The sequence below is a fragment of the Aythya ferina genome (assembly GCF_964211825.1).
Source record: "Aythya ferina genome assembly, chromosome: 1".
Lineage (NCBI taxonomy): Eukaryota > Metazoa > Chordata > Aves > Anseriformes > Anatidae > Aythya > Aythya ferina.
This window is the reverse complement of record NC_140296.1, coordinates 48,623,831-48,648,095: the sequence shown is the minus strand read 5'-3', so window position 1 is coordinate 48,648,095 and position 24,265 is coordinate 48,623,831. Positions and strand designations below refer to the sequence as shown.

At 40.9% G+C, this 24,265-nt stretch overlaps 1 long non-coding RNA gene and 1 pseudogene across 2 annotated transcripts in view; both read right to left on the bottom strand.

Annotated features, from left to right (window-relative positions):
* The window catches only part of LOC311430311, a 686,976-nt gene that overhangs the window by 498,684 nt on the left and 164,027 nt on the right, over positions 1-24,265 (bottom strand). The window lies entirely within an intron of this gene.
* On the bottom strand, positions 10,784-14,483 carry LOC311430090 (very low-density lipoprotein receptor pseudogene; annotated as a pseudogene). Its single transcript has one exon. The product of its transcript is annotated as a very low-density lipoprotein receptor pseudogene (transcript).

Genomic DNA, 24,265 nt, shown 5'->3' with positions numbered 1-24,265 from the left:
CCTTGTAAGGGGGGATGCTGAGAAGACAGAGATACTGAATGCCTTCTTTGCTTTGGTCTTTGCTTCAAAGATTCCCCCCTGGGATTACTGGACCCTGGAGGGAGGAGGAAGAGTCTGGGAAGTGGAGATCTCTCCCCTGGTTGAGGAGGGTGTGCTTTGGGAGTGTCTGAATGGGCTCAATGCACCCAAATCCATGGATCCTGATGGGATGCATCCACGTGTGCTGAGGGAGCTGGCAGAGGTGATCACTGAACTGCTCTCTGTCATCTTTGACAGGTCTTGGAGAACAGGAGAGGTGCCTGAAGATTGAAGGATAGCCAATGTCACTCCAATCTTCAAAAAGGGCAAGAAGGAGGATCCAGGAAACTACATGCCAGTCAGTCTCACCTCTGTCCCTGGAAAGGTGTTGGAACAGCTTGTTCTGGATGCCATCTCCAAGCAATTGGAAAGAGAAGGTTATGAGGAGTAATCAGCACAGGTTCACTAAGGGGAAGTTGTGCTCGACCAACCTCATTGCCTTCTATGATGGCATCACCAGCTGGGTAGATGAGGGGAGAGCAGTGGATGTCATCTACCTTGAGTTTAGCAAGGCTTTTGATACTGTCTCCCATGACATCCTACTAGCAAAGCTGAGAAAGTGTGGAATAGAGGAGTGGACAGTAAGGTGGGGTGAGAACTGGCTGACTGGACTAGCTCAGAGGGTGATGATCAGCGGTGCAGAGTCTGGCTGGAGACCTGTGACTAGTGGTGTTCTCCAGGCGTTGGTGCTGGGTCTGGTCCTGTTCAACATCTTCATCAACAACCTTGATGAGAGAATAGTGTCCACAGTCAGCAAGTACGCTGATGATACAAAGCTGGGAGGAGTGATTGACATGCCAGAAGGATGCGCTGCCATTCAGCGAGACCTGGACAGATTGAAAAGATAGGCAGGAAGTAACCAAATTAAGATTAATAAGAGAAAGTGTATAGTCCTGAACCTGAAAAGGAACAGCCACATGTATCAATACAGGCTGGGGGATGACCTGCTAGAGCGGAGCTCTGAAGAGAAGGACTTGAGGGTCCTGGTGGACAACAGGTTGACCATGAGCCAGCAGTGTGCCCCAGTAGCCAAGAGGGCCAATGGGATCCTGGCATGCATTAAAAGGAGTGTGGCCAGCAGGTCAAGGGAGGTGATCCTACCCCTCTACTCTGCCCTGGTCAGGCCTCACCTGGAGTACTGTGTCCAGTTCTGGGCTCCCTGCTACAAGAAAGACAGGGATCTCCTGGAAAGAGTCCAGCGGAGGGCCACAAAGATGACAGGGGGCCTGGAGCATCTTCCGTATGAAGAAAGGCTGAGACACCTGGGTCTGTTCAGCCTGGAGAAAAGACTGAGAGGGGATCTCATCAATGTGCATAAATACCTGAGGTGTGGGAGACAGAGGGATTTGGCCAACTTCTTTTCAGTGGTTTGTGGAAACAGGACAAGAGGCAATGGCCACAAAATGGATCACAGGAAATTCTGCACCAATATGCAAAATAACTTCCTAATGAGGGTGTTGGAGCACTGGAACAGCCTGCCCAGGGAGGTTGTGAGTCCATCTCTGGCAATATTCAAGGCCTGTCTGGAGGCCTACCTGTGCAATTTGCTCTAGGGAACCTGCTTTGGACCATAATCTCTGGAGGTCCCTTCCAATCCCTCACAGTTCTGTGATGTGAAAAGGATGACCTAGATATTTTCAATGTGAAGGTTTATTAGTGTGGAACATTAATATATTTATAGGTAATGTGGTCTTTTTACAATATTGATAGAAGCTCATATGGTAGCAGATGATGGTGCTTTCTTACGATGACTGTTTCTCATTGCATTTTCTAAATGTTTGATAGCTAAAGCAAATAACGGCAGTGCCTGTAAGGCACTGTAACCAGACTTCAGAGAAAGAGGCCATTAGAAAAGGAATAACAAAAATGTAGTGATTTTGTGTATTGACACATTTTGTTGGAGTCTGGAGGCAACTTGCTGAGCACAAGTGGGATCTGTGAAGCAGAAAAATAAATTTAGGCATATAAAGCCATGTCATGGGTGATTGCAAATGTCAAATAACAGTATGTTTAGGAAAACAATACAAGGGCATATAATAAATCTGTACTGTATATGTTTTGTCTTGTTTTGTTTTATTTTATAATAATTAATTTAGTTTATACTTAAGTATAATTAGTTGTTGAATACAAAACACATATACCAATTTGTCTTAATCTCAGAAATGTAATATGTGACCTGTGACATACAAAGTCACTACAGTACTTTTCAGTAGTCAAATTCCACCTGCTGTAATACTTTTAACCAAATGAAGAAACAGTGGATTGGATAATTTGGGTCATATTTAAAATTCAAACATATATTTGTAAAAAAATTAAAGAAAAATTTTGGTGAGCTTTAGTATAGATCACTAATTAAGAAAAAGAATGTTTTTGCATGCAAAGCAAAAATAATTAGAATACTTCTATTAGAATGATTTGCCAGTGAATAACGTTTCTTTTAAAATAAGCACCATGCTCAGCCTTTGAATATGTAAACATTGTGAGAAGCAGCATGTGTTTGTTACTATAAGTCACCAAAAATTAAAACCTAAAAGGAAAAATGGATATTTTAATGTGAATAATAGCACCTGTTAAATGAAAAGGCTCTAAAGATTGCTGTAGCAAAGTAGTGAAAACGGAATTACTTGCTTTGTAGGATAAAATATAGTTTGAGCATTTTACCTAAATTGTTCTGCTCTTTTCTATACTATCTTCATATCTTTGTCCATCCCTACGGTGGCAGGGAGGGGTTCAGAGAGGACACGGAAAGCCCACCTGTTAAACACATGACTCCGGGACTGGTGCCAACGCAGAAATCTTGTTTTTTTTGATCATGGGGCACTTTACTCAGCACCTGGCCTGATGGCCGCAGACGGGTCCCTATCTTTTAGGGGAAAAAGGATCCTGGGCCAGGAGCTGGCAGGGCTCATTGAGAGGGCTTTAAACTAGGTAGGAAGGGGGATGGGGCTGAGGCTAGGATTGTTGGGGCTGTGCTAGGGGGAACAATGGCAAGGCCGGAGGATAAGGCAATGGCCCAGCTGAAGTGCATCTACACCAATGCACGCAGCATGGGTAACAAACAGGAGGAGCTGGAAGCCATCGTGCGGCAGGCAGGCTACGACTTGGTTGCCATCACGGAGACGTGGTGGGACCAGTCTCATGACTGGAGTGCTGCAATGCCTGGCTATAAGCTCTATAGAAGGGACAGGCAGCATAGAAGGGGTGGTGGTGTGGCTCTCTATATTAGAGAGTCTTTCGAGGTTGTAGAACTCGAGGTTGGGAATGACAAGGTTGAGTCCCTTTGGGTTAGGATCGGCAGGGACAACAAGGCTAGTGTCCTGGTCGGGGTCTGCTATAGACCGCCGAACCAGGATGAGGAGACGGATGAGGAATTCTACAGGCAGCTGACAGAGGTTGCAAAATCGTCAGCTCTTGTACTCGTGGGGGACTTCAACTTCCCTGACATATCCTGGAAGCACAACACAGCCCTGAGAAAGCAGTCTAGGAGGTTTCTGGAGAGCGTGGAAGATAGCTTCCTGACGCAGCTGGTTAGTGAACCTACCAGGGGTGGTGCCCCGCTAGACCTTCTCTTCACAAACAGAGAAGGACTGGTGGAGGACGTGATTGTTGGGAGCAGAGTGACCACGAAATGGTGGAGTTCACTATTCTTGGCGAGGCCAGGAAGGGGACCAGTAAAACCGCTGTATTGGACTTTCGGAGGGCTGACTTTGAGCTGCTCAGGACACTGGTTGGTGGAGTCCCTTGGGAGGCGGTTCTGAAGGGCAGAGGAGTCCAGGAAGGCTGGGCGCTCTTCAAGAGGGAAGTCTTAATGGCGCAGGAACGGTCTGTCCCCACGTGCCCAAAGACGAGCTGGCGGGGAAGAAGACCAGCCTGGCACAACAGAGAATTGTGGCTTGATCTTAGGAGGAAAAAGAGGGTTTATAAGCTTTGGAAAAGTGGGCAGGCCACTAAGGAGGACTTTAAAGAAGTAGCGAGGCTGTGCAGGGACAAAATTAGGAAGGCCAAAGCTCATCTGGAGCTCAATCTGGCTACTGCCGTTAAAGATAACAAAAAACGTTTCTATAAATATATCAACACAAAAAGGAGGACTAAGGAGAATCTCCATCCTTTACTGGATGCGGGGGGAAACTTAGTTACAAGAGATGAGGGAAAGGCAGAGGTGCTCAATGCCTTCTTTGCCTCAGTCTTTAGTGGCAATACCGGATGTTCTCTGGATACTCAGTACCCTGAGCTGGTGGAAGGGGATGGGGAGCAGGATGTGGCCCTCATTATCCATGAAGAACTGGTTGGTGACCTGCTACGGCACTTAGATGTGCACAAGTCGATGGGGCCGGATGGGATCCACCCAAGGGTACTGAGGGAACTGGCAGAGGAGCTGGCCAAGCCACTATCCATCATTTATCAGCAGTCCTGCCTATCAGGGGAGGTCCCAATCGACTGGCGGCTAGCAAACGTGACGCCCATCTACAAGAAGGGCCGGAGGGCAGACCTGGGAAACTACAGGCCTGTCAGTTTGACCTCAGTGCCAGGAAAGCTCATGGAGCAGATCCTCTTGACAGTCATCATGCAGCACTTGCAGGGGAAGCAGGCAATCAGGCCCAGTCAGCATGGCTTTATGAAAGGCAGGTCATGCCTGACGAACCTGATCTCCTTCTATGACAAAGTGACGCGCTGGGTGGACGAGGGAAAGGCTGTGGATGTGGTCTACCTTGACTTCAGCAAGGCTTTTGACACCGTCTCCCATAGCATTCTCCTCAAGAAACTGGCTGCTCTTGGCTTGGACTGGCGCACGCTTCGTTGGGTTAGAAACTGACTGGATAGCCGGGCCCAAAGAGTTGTGGTGAATGGAGTCAAGTCCAGTTGGAGGCCAGTCACTAGTGGCGTCCCCCAGGGCTCGGTGCTGGGGCCGGTCCTCTTTAATATCTTCATCGATGATCTGGACGAGGGCATCGAGTGCACCCTCAGTAAGTTTGCAGATGACACCAAGTTAGGTGCATGTGTCGATCTGCTTGAGGGTAGGAAAGCTCTGCAGGAGGATCTGGATAGGCTGGACCGATGGGCTGAGGTCAACTGCATGAAGTTCAACAAGGCCAAGTGCCGGGTCCTGCACCTGGGGCGCAATAACCCCAAGCAGAGCTACAGGCTGGGAGATGAGTGGTTGGAGAGCTGCCAGGCAGAGAAGGACCTGGGAGTGATAGTGGATAGTTGGCTGAATATGAGCCAGCAGTGTGCTCAGGTGGCCAAGAAGGCCAACAGCATCCTGGCTTGTATCAGGAACAGTGTGACCAGCAGGGCTAGGGAGGTGATCGTCCCCCTGTACTCAGCTCTGGTGAGGCCGCACCTCGAGTACTGTGTTCAGTTTTGGGCCCCTCGCTACAAGAAGGACATGGAGGTGCTTGAGCGGGTACAGAGAAGGGCAACGAAGCTGGTGAGGGGCCTGGAGAACAAGTCCTACGAGGAGCGGCTGAGGGAGCTGGGCTTGTTCAGCCTGGAGAAGAGGAGGCTCAGGGGCGACCTTATCGCTCTCTATGGGTACCTCAAGGGAGGCTGTAGCGAGGTGGGGGTTGGCCTGTTCTCCCACGTGCCTGGTGACAGGACGAGGGGGAATGGGCTTAAGTTGAGCCAGGGGAGTTTTAGGTTAGATGTTAGGAAGAACTTCTTCACTGAAAGGGTTGTGAGGCATTGGAACAGGCTGCCCAGGGAAGTGGTGGAGTCACCATCCCTGGAAGTCTTCAAAAGACGTTTAGATGTAGAGCTTAGGGAAATGGTTTAGTGGGGACTGTTAGCGTTAGGTCAGAGGTTGGACTCGATGACCTTGAGATCTCTTCCAACCTAGAAAATTCTGTGATTCTGTGATTCTGTGATTCATCAGAGAGTGTTATAAATTTATCCTGAACCACCACGCAGTTTTACTGTTGGAAGGTCTAACATACTGTTTTCTTAAAAACAAAGATCAGTTGAGTTGAGACATTTTTTTCCACAAATTTTAGTATCTATATTATATACAGTGAGACCTGTAGAGGGAAAATTTGTGAAGTTAGCTCTAAATCATGGCAAAGAAGTAAAAACTTTCATGCAGAATAAAATACTCTGTGAAATTTCTGTTTGAAATTAGATGTTCAGTTTCATGTTCTTATTGTATAAGGTGAGCTGTTTATCTTGGTGTCAGAGTGAAAAGGAAAATAAGCCAACAGCTGTCTGAGTGCGATTAATTATAACTATCTTAGAAAATCTTTTTTAACTCTGTTTTTTTTTTTTTTTTTTTTTTTTTTTTAAAGTGTACAAAATATTATATTAAATTTACAAGATTAATTCTTAAGACTAGTTTTAATTACTTTTTAAAGTTACAGCAGAAACAGAATAACTAGCTATCAAGGCACATAACAGTTGTATATTAAATTGAAAGTCACGACACCTGTGTGTTATTCCTGGCTCTCTCTTGTTCCTAAGGCACTTTACTTCTCTGTACCTCGATTTCTATTAAATGGTGTAAATGATATTGTAGCCTTATTGCAACATTCTTTGCAGTCTAGACATTAAATATGTTATATAATTGGTATTAATATAACTTCTATTATTAACTACACTACAACAGTTATTATACTTGTTCTTTTGACTAATTAAACACTTTTCATCTTCAGATGTTATTATTATTATTATTATTATTATTATTTATTTATTTATTTTTTAAAAGGCAACTTGGATGATACCTTTGTTGTTACCATACTTTGTTACTCTACTTCTGTGACATGGAAAACTAACAGGTTTATACCATGTAGGCCAATTTATCTGATGCCATTTTTTGCAGTGCATATCGAATACAGGCAGATGAATACGTTTACTTGTATGCATGTACATATATATACACATATATGAAACATTCTTGTTGAAAGCCATAAAGGATATTTTGAGGATAATGTGTAGGAGAACTACTTTTCCTTCACTTGTTTTTCATTATAAGGCCAGATTCCTATACTCTTATTCATATTCAGTACTACTTCACCATTAGTCTTATCAGACACCCACATACCATTTTGAAAATGCACTACATATATATCAAGCATAAAGCCATCTAAATGACACTTTCAGCTATTAGTAAAATGCTGTTTTAACACACTATTTCTATTGCTTTCTGGAAATTAAACTTAGGAATAAGCAAATGGGATCATCACTTAAAAATAGTTGAGAACTTTTGTGTTGTTTTATTTCTAACTTGCTGTGATTGTGTAATTTAAGTAAAATCAAGCAAATAATGTGTTAAGGAAGAATCTGCCAGTTTCTTTATGTACTCCCAGAGTTTTCTTCAAAGTAAGAACAAAATGCTTCATTGCTTCATTTAAAACTGCATTATAAGAAAAAAACTTATAATGGTTCATTGCACTTAACTTCAGAAAAATGTCAGATCTTTTGAAGTGAACCTCAGATTAGTTCCATTACAGAGTACTTAGGCAGACATAGAACACCATGTCTATGTTTTGGTTCGGTTTGATTTTGTCATTTTCGTTTTCATTTTTTCATCTCTAAATTATTTAATTGTTTTAGCTAATTAGAAGTGGGATAAATTTGGGGTTTTGAGTTTTCTGTTGACCTAGACCAATGATTGTGATGAATTTTACTTTTTCACAATTTTAACAAATGCCTGAGTGAATTAAGTAACCTTTTATTTATTTATTTATTGGAAATACTGATAATAACGTTTCTATTGTTTCTAGGTGTTTATCAGAAGTTCTTGCACAAAAGGTCGTAACGTTTCCAACTCTATAAGCACCTCCCATTGCAGCATCAATTACGTTTCAACATCTTCAACCATTCATCATCATCACATTTACACACAACTGTTCTAGAAGCCACATGGTTATCTGTTTACTTGCTGGGAAAATGGTGTAATACAAATAACATTCCTGCTTATTTCAGGCAGAGATATGTCTAGAGATTTGTGCAAAGACTCTCAGACTCTCCACTGAACTTTGACATTTTCCTGCTGTATCCAGCCAAGGCTTTGAAAAGATAAGCATGATTCCACTTAATTTCACACCATTATTACCTAAAAAAAAGTATCATAAAACTATCAAGTCACATGACAGCACTATTTTTTTTTCCAGAAAAAGAATCAAATTCATAATTTTTCCATGAGTATATATTTTCTTCCTGTCTACCTAAAACTTTCCAGTTATTCTGATTTCTCTGTGGTATCAAAATCTGTCCCTCCTGAGTAAACAGCTGCTTTCCAGAGGTACATGGTGCCCTATACTATAAAATTCCCTCTTGGGACTCACAGACTCTCACTGTCACTCCTCACATAGGAATGCTTCTGTTTTGCAATACTTCAAAAAGAAGATAAAAAAAATGCCCTTACCAGGTTGCACTCCTGTTTTCAGACTGTCCCTTTGAACTCTCAGACAGTTTGCTTTTTCTGTTTTCCCAACAAGATACAAAGGCAGAATTTCAACAAGCTAAATGAAGCAGTGGTGTGAGAAGCCAAAACAATCAGGGAAAACAGGGTTCAATGAGAAAATTGCTGCTCCAACTTCTAGTGGGCAGTCCTCTGTCCCGGATCTGGTCAAAAAAACAACCAACCAACCAAACAAACAAACAAAAAACTTGTACAGTTTTGTATGTGTATATAGTTAGTATATATAGTGTATAAAGTATATGTAGTTATATAGTTTCAATACAGCACATATTAATATATAGTTAGTATATGTAGTAATATAGCACTTAACAATGTTGCTTTTGTTGTAGTACTGCATGCACTGTGGTATATGATAAGCCTAAAAATTGAATAGCTTGATAAATTCTCTTAGCACCATTTTTAGACCTCATTGTTGCTGATCTGAGTATGGCTCTTAGATGCGTGATACTCAGAACTGAAATATCTACCTTTTAGATGCTTAATTCCATGGTGAGATTCCTGAGCTAAATTCATGAAGACAAGTTCTTTAAAAACTTACAAAACAATGGTAAGCATTGCATGCATAACTTCACAGGCATTGGTATGTTGAAAGGAAGAATTCTGTATTTTGCTCAGTAGAGGGCATGTGATGAAAATTAACTTCCCCCAAAAATGACATTAATATGACTATAATTAAAATTAATATTTTTATGGGAATAAAATGCAGAAAATGAAATGGGATAGGTTTCAGTTTTGGAGGCCCAGACCAAAAAGTCATCTAATATCAGGCAGATGAGTAAGATGGCTAAGCCACATATTAATCAGACAGTAAATAATGTAAAGAAATTGACATACCTTTTCAATGAAGAGATTGAAATGGATATTTCATCAGAGAGATTAAGACCTTCAGAGGGTGATTCAGTTTATAGAGATGATATAGAACAAAGAAACAAGATGGAAGTAGTATAGGAATGACCATATAAGCCTAAAAAACTAAGTCAAGGATCCCTAAATTCCCCTAACAGAAAATTTTTGTAGACTTCATGACATTAATGTTGCGTGATGTGTGTGTTCTTTTGTAGGCTTGGTACGTCGGCTTCAGACTGTTCCCCTGGAGGTCTGTAAAAAATATGTATCTGGAGAGTGGATACAGAATATCCATCCTGCCTCATGTCACATTAATAATTGCAAAGGAGAAAATACTGGTATGTATAAAAATTTCTTAGTACTCATGTTAGTTCAGATTGCTTTGTCAGCTTCTGACATAGAGGATACATTTCATACATTGCTTCTCAGTGTGTTTTTGTTGTTAGCAAATGGACAAATTAATGTTATTACACATTCTTAGGTGTGCCTAAGACTGAATTGTTAGATACATCATTCCTATAGCAAATTGTAGCATAATTGCAGGCTTTTTTCTCAAAAGAAAATTGATTTTTCCTTTGAAAAATGTTCTGCTGTGTTTATTGCCCATGTGTTCGTTTGGGTTCTTATTAAAAAAAACAAATTAAAAAAAAAGTCATCCACCTTGAAAGTGCCTACCTAGGGTTCAATTTTATTTCAATTAATTATATTATTTATTACTACTTTAGCATCAGCATCATTATTTATCAAGCAATTTTGCAGGCTAGAGTTGTTTAAGCGCTTTAGGACTAAAAAGTAAACCAAAAATCCAATAAACAACAGCATTATCCACTGCCTAAAACTTTATATTGGAGTTTTAATGTCGCCCTATTTTTCTGTGCCCAAAAATGGATTTTAAGTTGTCATCCTCCTGTTCACTGAAAACATGAGTTATCTTAAACTTCCATTTTCATTGCGGAATGTTCTAGCTTCCCAAATATAGATGTCAGTTCCATTTGAAAAAAAATTATATCTGAGGTTATTATTTTTTTTTGTTCACCCATTGTTCTCAATAACCACAGAAAATAAATTTTCTCAGTTCAGATATTGATATAAACCTAGGAAACTTCAGGAATCACCATATAGTTTGCTTCATGAAATCTAATCAAAGGAGAATTGTAGGGATGAGAGGGGGAAGGACTGCTTTTCATTGAAATTCAACATTAAACATGAATTTAAACAGTGATTACATTTTAAAAAATGTTAATATACAGAGAAATGCTAATAACAAATAGCAATTGGATCATATAACCATGTATAGATGGCAGTATGATATACCTGAATCAATTAAGAAAACGAAGTCACCCTTTTAATGAACTCTAAAAACCTGCAATCACCTTTCATCTCCCAGACAAACTGGAACCAGTGTTGCAGGAAGCACGGCTGAAAGCACGACAGGCACCAGCAGAGTCAGATCATGCTCCATTTTATTGCCCGAATAGCCTAACTTTTATAGAGAACTTAACAGGGGTGGACATTGTTTCACACAAGATTATTGGTCAAAAGCACTCAGAAAAACAGCTACAAGAAAACAACCCCACCTGCAAGAAAACAAACCCCTTGTGATTAGCAGTCACATAGACCTTGTCCTTGAGGCCAGCTACTGGTAACAATATTTTCCTGAATTCCTCAATTGGGCGATGTGGGAACACTGTCATGGGAACTTCTCATAGTTGCCCTGGTAGCTTGGTTTGCTCAGCTACAGCAAGCCATGGGATTTTTGCTGTTTCAAGAAATCCCTCAACAATTCCCCCTTCTTCTTTTGAGCAAACCAAGCCTGACACAACAGTTTTACAAGTAACTCTTTAGCTATACTTACAACACACAACGATGATTACCACCACCATAAACCAAATCCTTAATCCCCTTGTGATTAAACCCAGCAACCATCTACACTTTGTTTCAAACAAGCCAGTGAACCATTGATTGAAAGGATTGATACCATATTGAATCTTTCTCATGTGCTCTTTCAGGAAAGTAATGGATTTGTGAATTGACTCATGATCAGAAAGGTTTAAACAGTACATTCCCTTAAAGTCCTCACACCCATTCCTTTGAGCCAAAAGCAAGATGTCAATAGCAGCTTGATCCTGTAAAAGCAGATGTCGCAGACTATTTTGATCTGGTAACATCTCCTCAAGTATCTCTGTTGTGGCATAGGCTTGCCTCTCGGCCCAGCATACCAATTTTTCTAAGTTGTTACGTGCGGCCGCAGATGCCACTCCAGGCACTGAAATTGCTAATGCCGCTCTAGCTGCAACCCCACACAATTCAACATTATCATTGCAATCCAATGCAAGCAATGTCCATTTATGTCTGGTGATCTCACGCAACTGTAACAAGCTAGGAGCAAATACAATGAGTTTATCTATGTAACATGGACATCTGAGAGCATTTGCAGGGATACCTTGCCAGGCCCCATTCCCACAAATCAGAAGCACATCAGGAGGTAAGGCCAAAGCTGTACAATTGTTCCAAACACTGTAGTTGTTACCCCTTGTCTCCATGCTATAAACCCCTAAACCCTGCTTAGCAGCGTCATTGCAATCACAGGTGTTATTTGTGTCTTTGTACCAGTATGGCCTTTTCCAGGTTCCTGTAGCAGGAATCATCTGATATCCACGGCTATGTTCACTTTTGTAGCCACCTTTCAGGTTCATACACATTTGACTACAGATACCAAGGTTTTGATATTCATCAATGTCTCCACAGTTTCTCTTGTCTGTAAACTCAAACCCAGCTGGACAGTCACATTCATTTATGATGCATTCCTCCAGGGGCTCATCACCCCAGTCCTTGCAGCCTCTCTGCTGGTTACACACTTTATTGATATCTATGCATTCTCCACTTCTGCACTTGAATTTGCCAGGTCCAGAGCACTGAATAACATTGTTACAGTTTGCTTCATCAGTGCCATACAGACAGTCTCTCACACCACTGCACTGCCTACTCCCATGGACACAGTTCCCATCTTCACATCTGAACTGGTCTGGCCTGCAGGTCCGAGAAGGGCAGTTAATTTCATCACTTCCATCCTTGCAATCAGGATCTCCATCACATCGCCACTTCTTGTGGATACATTCACCTGAGCCGCACTGCACCTCACTCGTAGAACACTTCACTGGAGGTGCAGGCTGGCGGCCACACTGCTCCAAAGATTCATCCGAGTGGTTGGAGCAGTCAGCATCATCAACACACACCCAGCTGATAGGGATGCAGGTAGAACTCTTGCACTGAAACTCATGAACACCACAGGTAGGAGGTGCACACTCCAGCTCATCGCTACCATCACTGCAGTCATCTTGAACATTGCAGACAAAGCTTTTGGAAATACATTGCCCACTACTGCATGTGAATTCTGCTGCACTACAAGTCACAATGCCACAATTCTCTTCATCTTCTCCACTGTCGCAGTCCTTTTCACCATCACATTTCCAGGACACTGGGATACACTGGGTTGACTGAGGACCACAGCTGATTTCATTTACCCGGCATGTTCTCGTATGACACAGCTCAGCACTCTCATCAGACCCATTTTCACAGTCCGGATCCCCATCACACTGCCATCTATTTGGCACACACTGACCACTGTTGCACACAAAGTCAGATTCAGCACACGTCTTCTTCACACAAGCACTCTCATCACTGCCATCTAAGCAGTCTTCACATTTTGCTCTAGCACCGTCGGCAGCAGTGCACAGGCCGGCGAGGGCGAGCAGCAGGCAGAGTGCCCCGCAGCGCGGCAGCACCCACCGCCGCCCTGCACCTGTGTCACTTATACTGCTCCTATTACCCATGCTGTTAGTGTCAGTGGCATCCTCCTGGTACCGTTTCTGTCTTTGTCGCCCCTTACTCTCCCCCTTTTCTTTTTTGCCACTGACCATTCACCACAAATGGATGAGACACATGATTACTAGTTAGGAAAGAGAGTGTAACGTCTGCTTTACGGCTGCAGGCCGTCCGTGCCAGCTGCAACCCTAGAAGCTGTTTGTGAACGAGCCTGACGGTGGTCATTTGGCAGTGTAATCTGCGTCTCTGCACTCCTGCCCCGCAATAGAGCTAAATTGTCACTAGTAATCTGTAGAATGTGGCAACCCCACGGAATCTTATCCAGAAACATAGTTATAGCACCGATCTGGGGACGAATAGTCTTTTTTGCATTGCAAGATAAACTTCTTATAAAAAGAATGCCAGAGAGAAGCAGCACAGCCGCTGCTGCCGCTGCCTCCATGGTTACGTCAGACAGGCTGCAGGGTCCTGATGTCCGTCCCTCTGCTCTGTGCCGACTCGCCACACGGTGAGGGTCGGCTGCCGTTGTCCACTGACGCCTCTGGTCTCCCGTAGCAACTCGATCTCGGATGGTCCGTATCGCACCGCGATTACTTCAATTTCATGCGATTACTTCAAATTTCCCGCGTCCCCCCGCGATTCCGCGTCTCTCCGCGATTCGCTTTTCCGCGTCTCTCCGCGATTCCTTTTTCCGCGTCTCTCCGCGATTCCGCGTCTCTCCGCGATTCCCTTTTCCGCGTCTCTCCGCGATTCCGCGTCTCACCGCGATTCCTTTTTCCGCGTCTCTCCGCGTCCCGTTTCTCACCCCGAGGCCGTTGCCCAGGTCGGTTAGTAGGGTGTTTCAATGCTTCTCTCTGTGCGGTGGTCGGCTTGCCGTGTGCCTCGGATCTCACGGCGCCGCTCCGATGTCCCGGCGCCGCTCCGATGTCCCGGCCTCAGCCTGTTCGGGTCTCAGCCTGTTCGGGCGCCATATATTGCAGGAAGCACGGCCGAAAGCACGACAGGCACCAGCAGAGTCAGATCATGCTCCATTTTATTGCCCGAATAGCCTAACTTTTACAGAGAACTTAACAGGGGTGGACATTGTTTCACACAAGATTATTGGTCAAAAGCACTCAGAAAAACAGCTACAAGAAAACAACCCCACCTGCAAGAAAACAAACCCCTTGTGATTAGCAGTCACATAGACCTTGTCCTTGAGGCCAGCTACTGGTAACAATATTTTCCTGAATTCCTCAATTGGGCGATGTGGGAACACTGTCATGGGAACTTCTCATAGTTGCCCTGGTAGCTTGGTTTGCTCAGCTACAGCAAGCCATGGGATTTTTGCTGTTTCAAGAAATCCCTCAACAGAACCAGATGTATTTACAGTACTGCATTGTAAACTGGAAATTTAAAAATATAAAGTGGAATTATAAACATTGTATTTTAACAGTATAGTACCACCAGTATAGCCTACAATAATTATTTTTTATTAAAATGTCTGCTAGATCTACTTCTACTCGGAACACAATTTAATATACATGTATTATTTTGTTGGCTTTTTGGTTTGTTTGTTTGTTTTTACAATGAAGACTCTAGAGAGTCTTATATGAATTTAGATTTAGGACAGCTTATCAGCAAGAAATAAGATTGGAGATTACCTAGGAACAGAAAATGTCTAGCTGATGAATAATGAGTGAGCTGTGCCTACAGTAACCTGTTCCTTTCTATCCTTGCATATATTATAGAAAAGCACGCTGTAAGAAAACACATAAGTAAATCCAGAGCTAAACATGATTCTCAGTAGGGTCAATGATGGATCAACATTTTTTAATACCTTTGTTCTTATTCTACCTAGCACAAAATTGAATTTTAACATAGTGCTAGTTAAGGTATTTCCAAATATGATACTATAGAAGCTATATAGCAATATTCCACAATACTCTATTCCACAATCTGTTTTATATTCCTCTTAACTATCTTTCTAATACATACATGTTTCTCATTACTTCATGAGGTCTTAGAAAAAAAAAAAGTAATAAATATTCAAATCCTGTCCTAGAGGAAGCATTGTTTACTTACACTTTCTGTACAACCATTTCATCTTACACAGATCAGGTATGTCAAATGTTAATTGCAGTGAGTGGCAGAGTGAAGGAAAAAGCATAGCAGGCACAAAACACTTAATGGGAATTGATAGGTGGCAGGAGTGTTTCAGAAGAAAAAGTAAATAAAAATAACTATAGAATTTAACACATCAAAAACCATAGGATTAAAAATTCTAGAGTAGTACAAATTCTAGCCCATGAAACTAAAATATTATTAGAAAAGAGACTGAGCATCTATGATAGCTGAATATTGAAGAGATTAAAATCTTATGAGCCTGAGGATGATCAGTACAGTCAGAAGAACAAAACTATGTAAAAGTTTAGGGACCACAGCAAACAAAGTAACTGAGGAGAGAAGATCAAACAGATGGGATAGCTGAAAGGAGAATATCAAAGATTCATGGTGCTACTTCTAATGCAGTGGGGAGACAACTGCACTGGGGAGAGTTGCCATGCATATATATTCGTAGAATGTATTCAGAAAACGTATTTTAAGATACATCCCGAAATATGGATTAATACTCCATTTGCAAACCAGCTACTGGGTCTTTTCCTGCTCTCTCGAGGTAGTGAGATGTAAAAGTAGTAACTGTGCTGTAAACAGATTGTTGGGGATTTGCCTGGCAACAGCTGGTAGAAGGTTTATTATCCCTTTTTTCCTTCCTTCCTTTGATATGCTTGACTGGGAGGGTACTTTATTTTAATCAACATTATTATGCTCCCTATATTTTGTCACAACTGTTTGATTAATAGCAACACTGTCTACTTTAAATTATGTTGGGAATCAAGGCAGTTTATAGAAACACAAGAATTAGGGATTATAGTGATAGTTTTATATTTATTAATGTTAAAATGTGCAGTTGAGTAGAAAGTAGAGGATAGGATAACAAAATAAAAATTGTTAATAATCATAGAATGAATATTATCTTGATGTTGTCAGTTAAGACAATCCTAGTATCAATCTTTCAAACACATCTGTGACTGATTTTAGACTTTAAATTTCAGACAGAAAAAATCAGTTTTCTACCCAATCCTTTCCCTATCAGATCATTGCCTTTAAAGTTCAAGCAAATGAAGCATTTTTGAAATACCTACACTTTTTTTTTTTTTTTTTTTTCATGATTCTGTGAGTAATCTTAGCTAAGTAAGATACATTCCGTATGTCTTTGATACATGGGAGATGAATTCAATATTGAATTTATTAGATTAAAAAAAAAAAACAACAAAAAAAAACCAAAACAGATCCAAAAACTGGTAGACCAATTTCATAAAACTTTAGATAGTTACAAGGCAGGTTATTTGTTAAAAGTAGTTTTAAAGAGAAACTTTGATTAAGTACAGCTTATATTCTTTGGACCCTGGAATGTGTCCAGAGAAGGGCTATGAAGCTGGTGAAGGGTCTGGAACACGAGTCCTGTGAGGAGCAGCTGAAGGAACTGGAGTTGCTTAGTCTGGAGAAGACGAGTCTCCTTGCTCTCTCCAGCTACCTGAAAGGACATTGAGAGAAGCTGGGGGTCAGCCTCTTCTCTCAAATAAATAGCGACAGAACTAGAAGGAAAAGGAATGGCCTCAAGTTGCGCCAGGGTAGGTTCAGGTCGGAAATTAAGAGAGATTTCTTCTCAGAAAGAGTAGTCAAGCATTGGCATGGGTTGCTCAGGGAAGTGGTGGAGTAACCATCCCTGGGGGGATTTAAGGAAAGGTTGGACTTGTTGCTTAAGGACATGGTCTAGGGGGTGACACTGGTAGTAGGGTGGTGGTTGGACCAGATGATCTCGGAGGTCTTTTCCAACCCTAATGATTCTATGATTCTATGAGTAGGACAGGACTTCAGTTTCAAACACTTATGCACTGATGTCTAATGTAGACGTTCCCAGTTAACCTCAGAGTCTAACCTGCAAGACAATAGAAATCTACGTATAATGAATATTATAGATGTGCAGTGTCACCTGAGATGCTCCAGGTTTTACCAAGGTATCTGCATAAGGCTGTACACAAAACATGAGACTGTATGTCCAAGAAATATACCTCCTTTTAAAGAAGTGTACAAGGCAAAATACTCTACAGGAACCAAAATGGTGTTAGATGCTTAGGCTGAAGCAACTGAGTCCTGCACGTTGTTGATAGAATCAGTGAAGAATCTAGACACCTATTTAGCAGAGCAAATTGGTGTTCATACTACTTGAGAGAGATCTGAACAGCTCTCATGACATCGTTGAGTTATCTTAGTTATCTCAACATGGACAAGTAGTCCTATTTGAGTTGCTACAGGAAAAATTTCCTTGCTCTGACTCTTGATCCAAAATGATATTGATTTCCATGTCACATGGAACAGTCCCAAGAGGGTTTCTCAGTTAAGTGAGGATTTCCTGTGTCGTTACATGAGGCCTCAAATATTTGTAGTCAAGAAAGAAGACTATTAGTTTAAAAGAAACATTTAAAATTAAGTTGTTTTAGAGAGTAACAAAGACAGATATGGAAACAGAAATGAAGGACTCCATTTTGGAAGGCAGTAGTATAATAAATTTAATTGGAAGCTAAAATTAGGCAAAGTTAAACTAAAATTTGCTTTAGTTTACCCATTTTTTTTTTAGTATGAGGAACCACAAGTAACACTGGAATGTGTTATACCAATAATTAGTCTTAATTCATTACTGCTCGAAGAGATTACTTAAGTTTTGATATATTTTGATTTATATTAAGATACATTCTAATTAATTTATAACTCATGTCCAGTTCCTAGACTTAATGTACAGATTACAAAGAATCACACACTGAATCATCCAGGTTGGAAGAGACCTCCAAGATTACCTAGTCCAATCTCTGACCTAACACTAACCAGTCCTCCACTAAACCATATCACTGAGCTAAACGTCTTTTAAAGACCTCCAGGGATGGAAACTCAACCACTTCCCTGGGCAGCTCATCCCAGTGCCTAACAGCCCTCTCAGTAAAGAAGTTCTTCCTAACATCCAACCTACATGTAAACCTCCCCTGGCACAACTTTAGTCCATTTCCCCTCGTCCTGTCACCGGGCACGTGGGAAAATAGACCAACTCCCACCTCGCTACAGCCTCTTTTAATGCACCTATACAGAGCAATAAGGTCAACCCTGAGCCTCCTGTTCTCCAGGCCGAACAATCCCACCTCCCTCAGCCACTCCTTGTAAGACTTGTTTTCTAGACCCCTCACCAGCTTCATTGACGTTCTCTGGACTCTCTTGAGCACCTCGATGTTCTCGTAGTGAGGGGCTGTGGTGGTTTTACTCAGGTGGGCAGCCGAGCTCCACCACAACCGCTCTCTCACTCCCCCTCTCCTCAAAGAGGAAGGGAGAGAAAATACAACACAGAGAACTCGAGGTTTGAGATGAAAAAGGTTTAATTAAAAGGAAAGGGAATGGGGAGAAAAAGAAACAAAAGAAACAATAAGTCCGTGTGGAAGCACAGAGAGAATGGAAAAAAATTATTCTCTACTTCCCATCAACAAGCGATGTTCGGCCACGTCCTGGGAAGAAGGGCCTCAAAACGTGTAGTGGTTGTTCAGGAGGAACAGCCCCCTCCCCGGTGAGAACCCCCCTTTTTATTGCTGAGGGTGACATCAGGTATTATGGAATGTCCCTTTGGTTGGTTTAGGTCAGCTGCCCCGGCAATGTCCCCTCCCCATCACTTGCCCACCACCAGCCTGCTGGCTCTTGGGGGCTTGGAAGGAGTCCTGATGCTGTGCCAGCACTACACAGCAATAGATACAACACTGGAGTGATATCAGTGCTGTTCCAGCTATGAGTGCAGAGCACAGCACTGTGTGGGCTGCTGCAGGGAAAGATGACTCCAGCTCAGACAGACCCAACACAGGGGCCCATACTGAACACAGCACTCAAGTGCGGCCTCACCAGAGCCGAGTACAGGGGGACAATCACCTCCCTAGACCTGCTGGCCACACTGCTTCTTATGTAAGCCAGGATGCCATTGGCCTTCTTGGCTACCTGAGCACACTGCTGGCTCATATTCAGCCGACTGTCAACCAATACTCCCAGGTCCTTCTCTGCCAGGCAGCTTTCCAACCACTCATCTCCCAGCCTGTAGCTCTGCTTGGGGTTGTTGTGCCCCAAGTGCAAATTAATTCAGGATTTCATTAGATAATAACATTATTATGCAAGCAAGTAGACTGCTTCCTAGGATAGACATTTGGTTTTAGGCTCTGGGTTCTTTAGTTCAGAATTCAAGGTCTTTGGGGATGACATCAGACAGATAGAGGATGACTGAGAGGATGACTTTTTTTTTTTCCTATTCTCTCCCTCATCTCACTGAGGAGGGGGGCGAGAGGGAGCAAACATCTGTGTGATGCTTAGCTGCTGGTGGCTGGATTAAATCACAACACAGAGTTTCAGCTTAGAAGTGGGGTCAAGAGTTGCAGGTTCCCAAAGAATAAAATAGTATTTGGGGTAACAATTTAGGAAGAGAAATAAATTTGTATGTACTCGTTTTCACTAGCATCTACTTGGAAGATGGTAACAATTTCACTTTCATTACTTCCGGTATGTAGCTCTTAACTTTACTGTGAAAAACCCTAGAATAAAGGTGACAATTCAACAACAGCAGGGTGTTTCTTTTGCAAAATAAAGTGGAAATTAACTGTAGGAATGCTATAAACAGGTTACATGAAGTACTCACTGCCTATCATTTCTAAAATACTTTGGAAGAATGCAATTTCCCTTTCATACAGGCTGGCACTAACCAGAGACAACCAAAATACTTTTTGCAACTTTGAAAAGTCTTTTTCTTCAGTGAAGATTTTGAAATGACAAGATTGAGGGCCACGTTGACCATTTCTGTCTATCCCAGGTAGTTATTATTTCTGATAAGGAAAATGTAGTGTATGCCTTACAAGACAGTTTGTGCAAATGACATCTTTTGAGCACTGTTTCACTTTCCTAGACAGACAATTTGAATGTAAGAGGAAAGTTAGCTATTACTCACAGTCTGCTGTCAGTTTAAGCATTCACAACCCATTGCATCTTCTGAGAACTGAAGATGCAAATCACTCTGTCTCTTCAGCAGCTCAAAAAATGTGCCAGGTGGCATATATTCCTTTATATGCTTGAATTGCTTGAAAAGCAGCATAAATCTTTTAATAACTATACTTTACTAACACTAATGAGCTCTTCTGTACCATTGAAAAAATATGAAATGAACAATGTCTAGAAATCTGCATTCTTCTAGACAACAAAGCCTAAATAATGCATATGACTTAAAACTGTACATTTTTCTAAGTAAAAAATATATGGAATTTACTTGTTTTATATGGGTTTTACCTCTTTCATTCCATTTTCTATCCTCCTGATTTTGCTTATTTATATTTCAACAGAGATACTAAGATGACTTAAGTGATTAAGTACCTGAAGTATTGCGTCCAGGTTTGGGGGCCCCACCACAAGATGTGGACCTGTCAGAGGGAATCCAGAGCAGGGATAACAAAGGTGATCAGAGGGCTGGAGCACCTCTCTCGTGAAGAAAGGCTGAGAGAGCTGGGGCTGTTCAACCTGGAGAAGAGAAGGCTCCATGGAGACCTCATTGTGGCCTTTTAATGCTTAAAGGGGTCTTATAAAAAAGATGGAGAAGGACTCTTCACTCACGTAGATAATGACAGGAAAAGGGGGAATGGCCTTAAACTGAAAGAGGATAGATTTAAACTAGGCATTAGGAGGAAATTTTTCACTGTAAGGATAGTGAGGCACTGGAGCAGGTTGCCAAGAGAAGTTGTGGATGCCCCGTCCCTGGAGGTGTTCAAGGCCAGGCTGGATGGGGCCTTGGCCAACCCGATCTGTTTGTTGGCATCTCTGCCAATGTCACAGGGATTGGAGTTAGATGGTCTTTAAGGTCCCTTCCAGCCCGAGCCATTCTATGACTCTATGATTTTTACATCTTTGTATTGCAAAGACCTTTCCAAACCAAGTTTTTTTAGATAATTTGTCATTAAGAAAGTTAAAAGGATATTTGTATCTTTGTAAATTCTTAAAAAGATATATCTGGTGGTCTATCTACACTTGTTCATACTAACATTCATGGTTATGTAGATCAGATCTTTTTGATCTTTATTTTGTGTACAAAGCACTTCACACAAAGTGTTCCATTGATAAGAAACTACTATTTTAACAAAATAATTTTCTAAGTAAACTTTGTAGTTAAATCATTAAATAAATAAGTACATAAAGTTTTACATTATTAGTACTGATGTAACAGACATAAGTCTATGTGTATTAAAGATTTATGAAAATTTAATTCAACTAATATGTAAAATTCTCTGATTTTACAGGTTAATCCAGTAACAGTAGTTACAGCAATGCTCTGTTCTTTAACTCAATGAAATGCCTCACACTTTAAATCTGAGGAATAATTTTATTTATTTATTTATTTATTTTTCCATCTAGTGTCTGTATGGCCATATGCCATATGTTTTAAAAGATCTTTGACAATACAGTAACATTTAGTTTTCTCTGAAGGATGTCTGCTATATCAGTTATGCAATCTAGACTAAAGGCCCTTTAGGTCTTTCACTTTTGTTCAATATTTTATGATTTGGGTTTATCTGGTTCCATCTGATCCTCTGATCACCAGTGATTCTCACTGCTTCTGTGAATCTTAACTCTTTCCCTTAGCTTTGGGCTTGCATTCTTTAACATTTTTTTTGCTAACACGGTTGTAGCACATTCATTTTATTGCAAAATAAGCGATTTAAGCTAAATGTATAGGACTTGACATAAGCCCAGAAAAATGTTTCATCCCCATCTATTTCTAAAGAATATAAAATGTCACTTAAAATAAGAGTTTGTAAACCTTATGCTTGCCATAATGCTTTCAAATACTATAGTGAAGTGCATCAGGTATGGGCAAGAAAACAATATAAATATAGGCTCTATTAGTGCAGAAGTATGATAGCCAAACAAAATAATCATGATTTATTATTTATTTTTTTTAAAGGGGTTAATTTTCTTCATGAGCCTAAGTTGAGATTTTCAACAGAAACTACAGAAACAAGACTACAATGCTTTTGAAATTTAAAGAGATCCTTCTAAGTTTTTTTTGGGGGGGATAATTTTGTTCTTATCACATCATATGCAAGAGGGACTAAATCTCAATGGAATAATTAAAATATTTTTTTAGTTTGATGAAAACAAAATGATATATTATTTTCACTATCTAATTTTATTGTATAATGTTGAGAACTGCCAAGTACTTTCTGAAAGTGTTTTGCAGACATATGGTACAGTATGCTTGTACTATTGCATGCCATATGTTGTCTAGGCTTAAAGCACACTGATTTTACTTTTAATTCATAATGTACATGTATATGAAGAATGGAAGTGACCCATGTGCTGCAGTTTGGCTTATTCATTGGCAGGTGCACATTTAAGGCATAAAACATATTTGTAATTATAAGGTGGCTGTTCACAAGTTCACAGAATCACAGAATCACACAGAATCACAGAATTTCTAGGTTGGAAGAGACCTCAAGATCATCGAGTCCAACCTCTGACCTAACGCTAGCAGTCCCCACTAAACCATATCCCCTAAGCTCTACATCTAAACGTCTTTTGAAGACTTCCAGGGATGGTGACTCCACCACTTCCCTGGGCAGCCTGTTCCAATGCCTCACAACCCTTTCAGTGAAGAAGTTCTTCCTAACATCTAACCTAAAACTCCCCTGGCTCAACTTAAGCCCATTCCCCCTCGTCCTGTCACCAGGCACGTGGGAGAACAGGCCAACCCCCACCTCGCTACAGCAAGTAGTTCCCAGGTTGGTAAGTTCCCAGGTTGGTAAGTAGCCATCATTAACAAATAAATGCATGTCAGTCCATTATGTTCCCAAGCACTGTACTGGGAAAAACAACAACAAAACTACAAAGGTTAAAGGAATAAAACATTCCTTTACTAATATAGGACAACAAACATATAACTTATAATGCCAAATTTAAATCCAGTAAATATTTTCAAAAATTTTTTTGACATGTAAATTCAGACCTGCAAGCCCAGAGTTGGGAAAATTAAGAATGTCTGAATCAAGTTATAAAATTATCTATTATTTCTATTATCATATTTGCACTTTACATTTCTATTGTCATTTAAGTTTTTCTGTTGAAATGCATTCGCCTCAGTCTTCAAATACCTGCTCAATGTAAAATGAAATATTTGCATGTGTTTTACTTTACCACTCTCTACACTAGGACATGAGGACAAATTATCCAGAACAATCTACAGTCTGAATGCAAAAAACTTTGACCCCAATTCAGAAAACAAAACAACCAATGAACCAAACAACCAACCAAACAAAAAACAAAACAAAACAAAACAAAAAAAACAAAACAAAACAAAAAAAAAACCAACAAAATATCCATGCCCTTAATCACATGATAAATGTGTGATTTGTGACTGATTCCTATAAATTTCATCTAGATATACCATGCTTTAATGTGTTCAGTTATAATGTATTGTCTTCACTGAAGACAATGACAGGATTCTCCCCAGTTCAACATGACAGAATTCTTATATTTAACATCATATCCATGATTTGCTAAACTGTAATGTACTTAACAAGAAAGGATGACTGCAGTTCATGTAATGAAACTGTGTGCAAAATTTTTTTTGTTTGTTTTGTTTATTTATTTATATTTTTTCTTTCATGCTGCCTTGCCTCAGTATTGTTTTTGTTCCTCTTTACATTGAAAATTAGTTGACTTGGTCATACTGTCTATGTTGTCTGCTTGGCTTTTTGTCTTCAACTAATTGCTATTGGTGGCTGTGAAATTTAGCACAGGGGTAGAATTTCTGAAACTATTCTCCTATAATGCCAGAAGGCAGCTAAGTACCGCACAGCCACTTGCACACTCTCCCCAGTTTGGATGGGGTAATCAGAAAGGTAAAAGTGCAAGAATTCATGGGTTGAGATAAAGGCAGTTTGCTAGGTAAAGCAAAAGATGTACACTCAAGGAAAGAAAAACAAGGAATAAATTCACTACTTC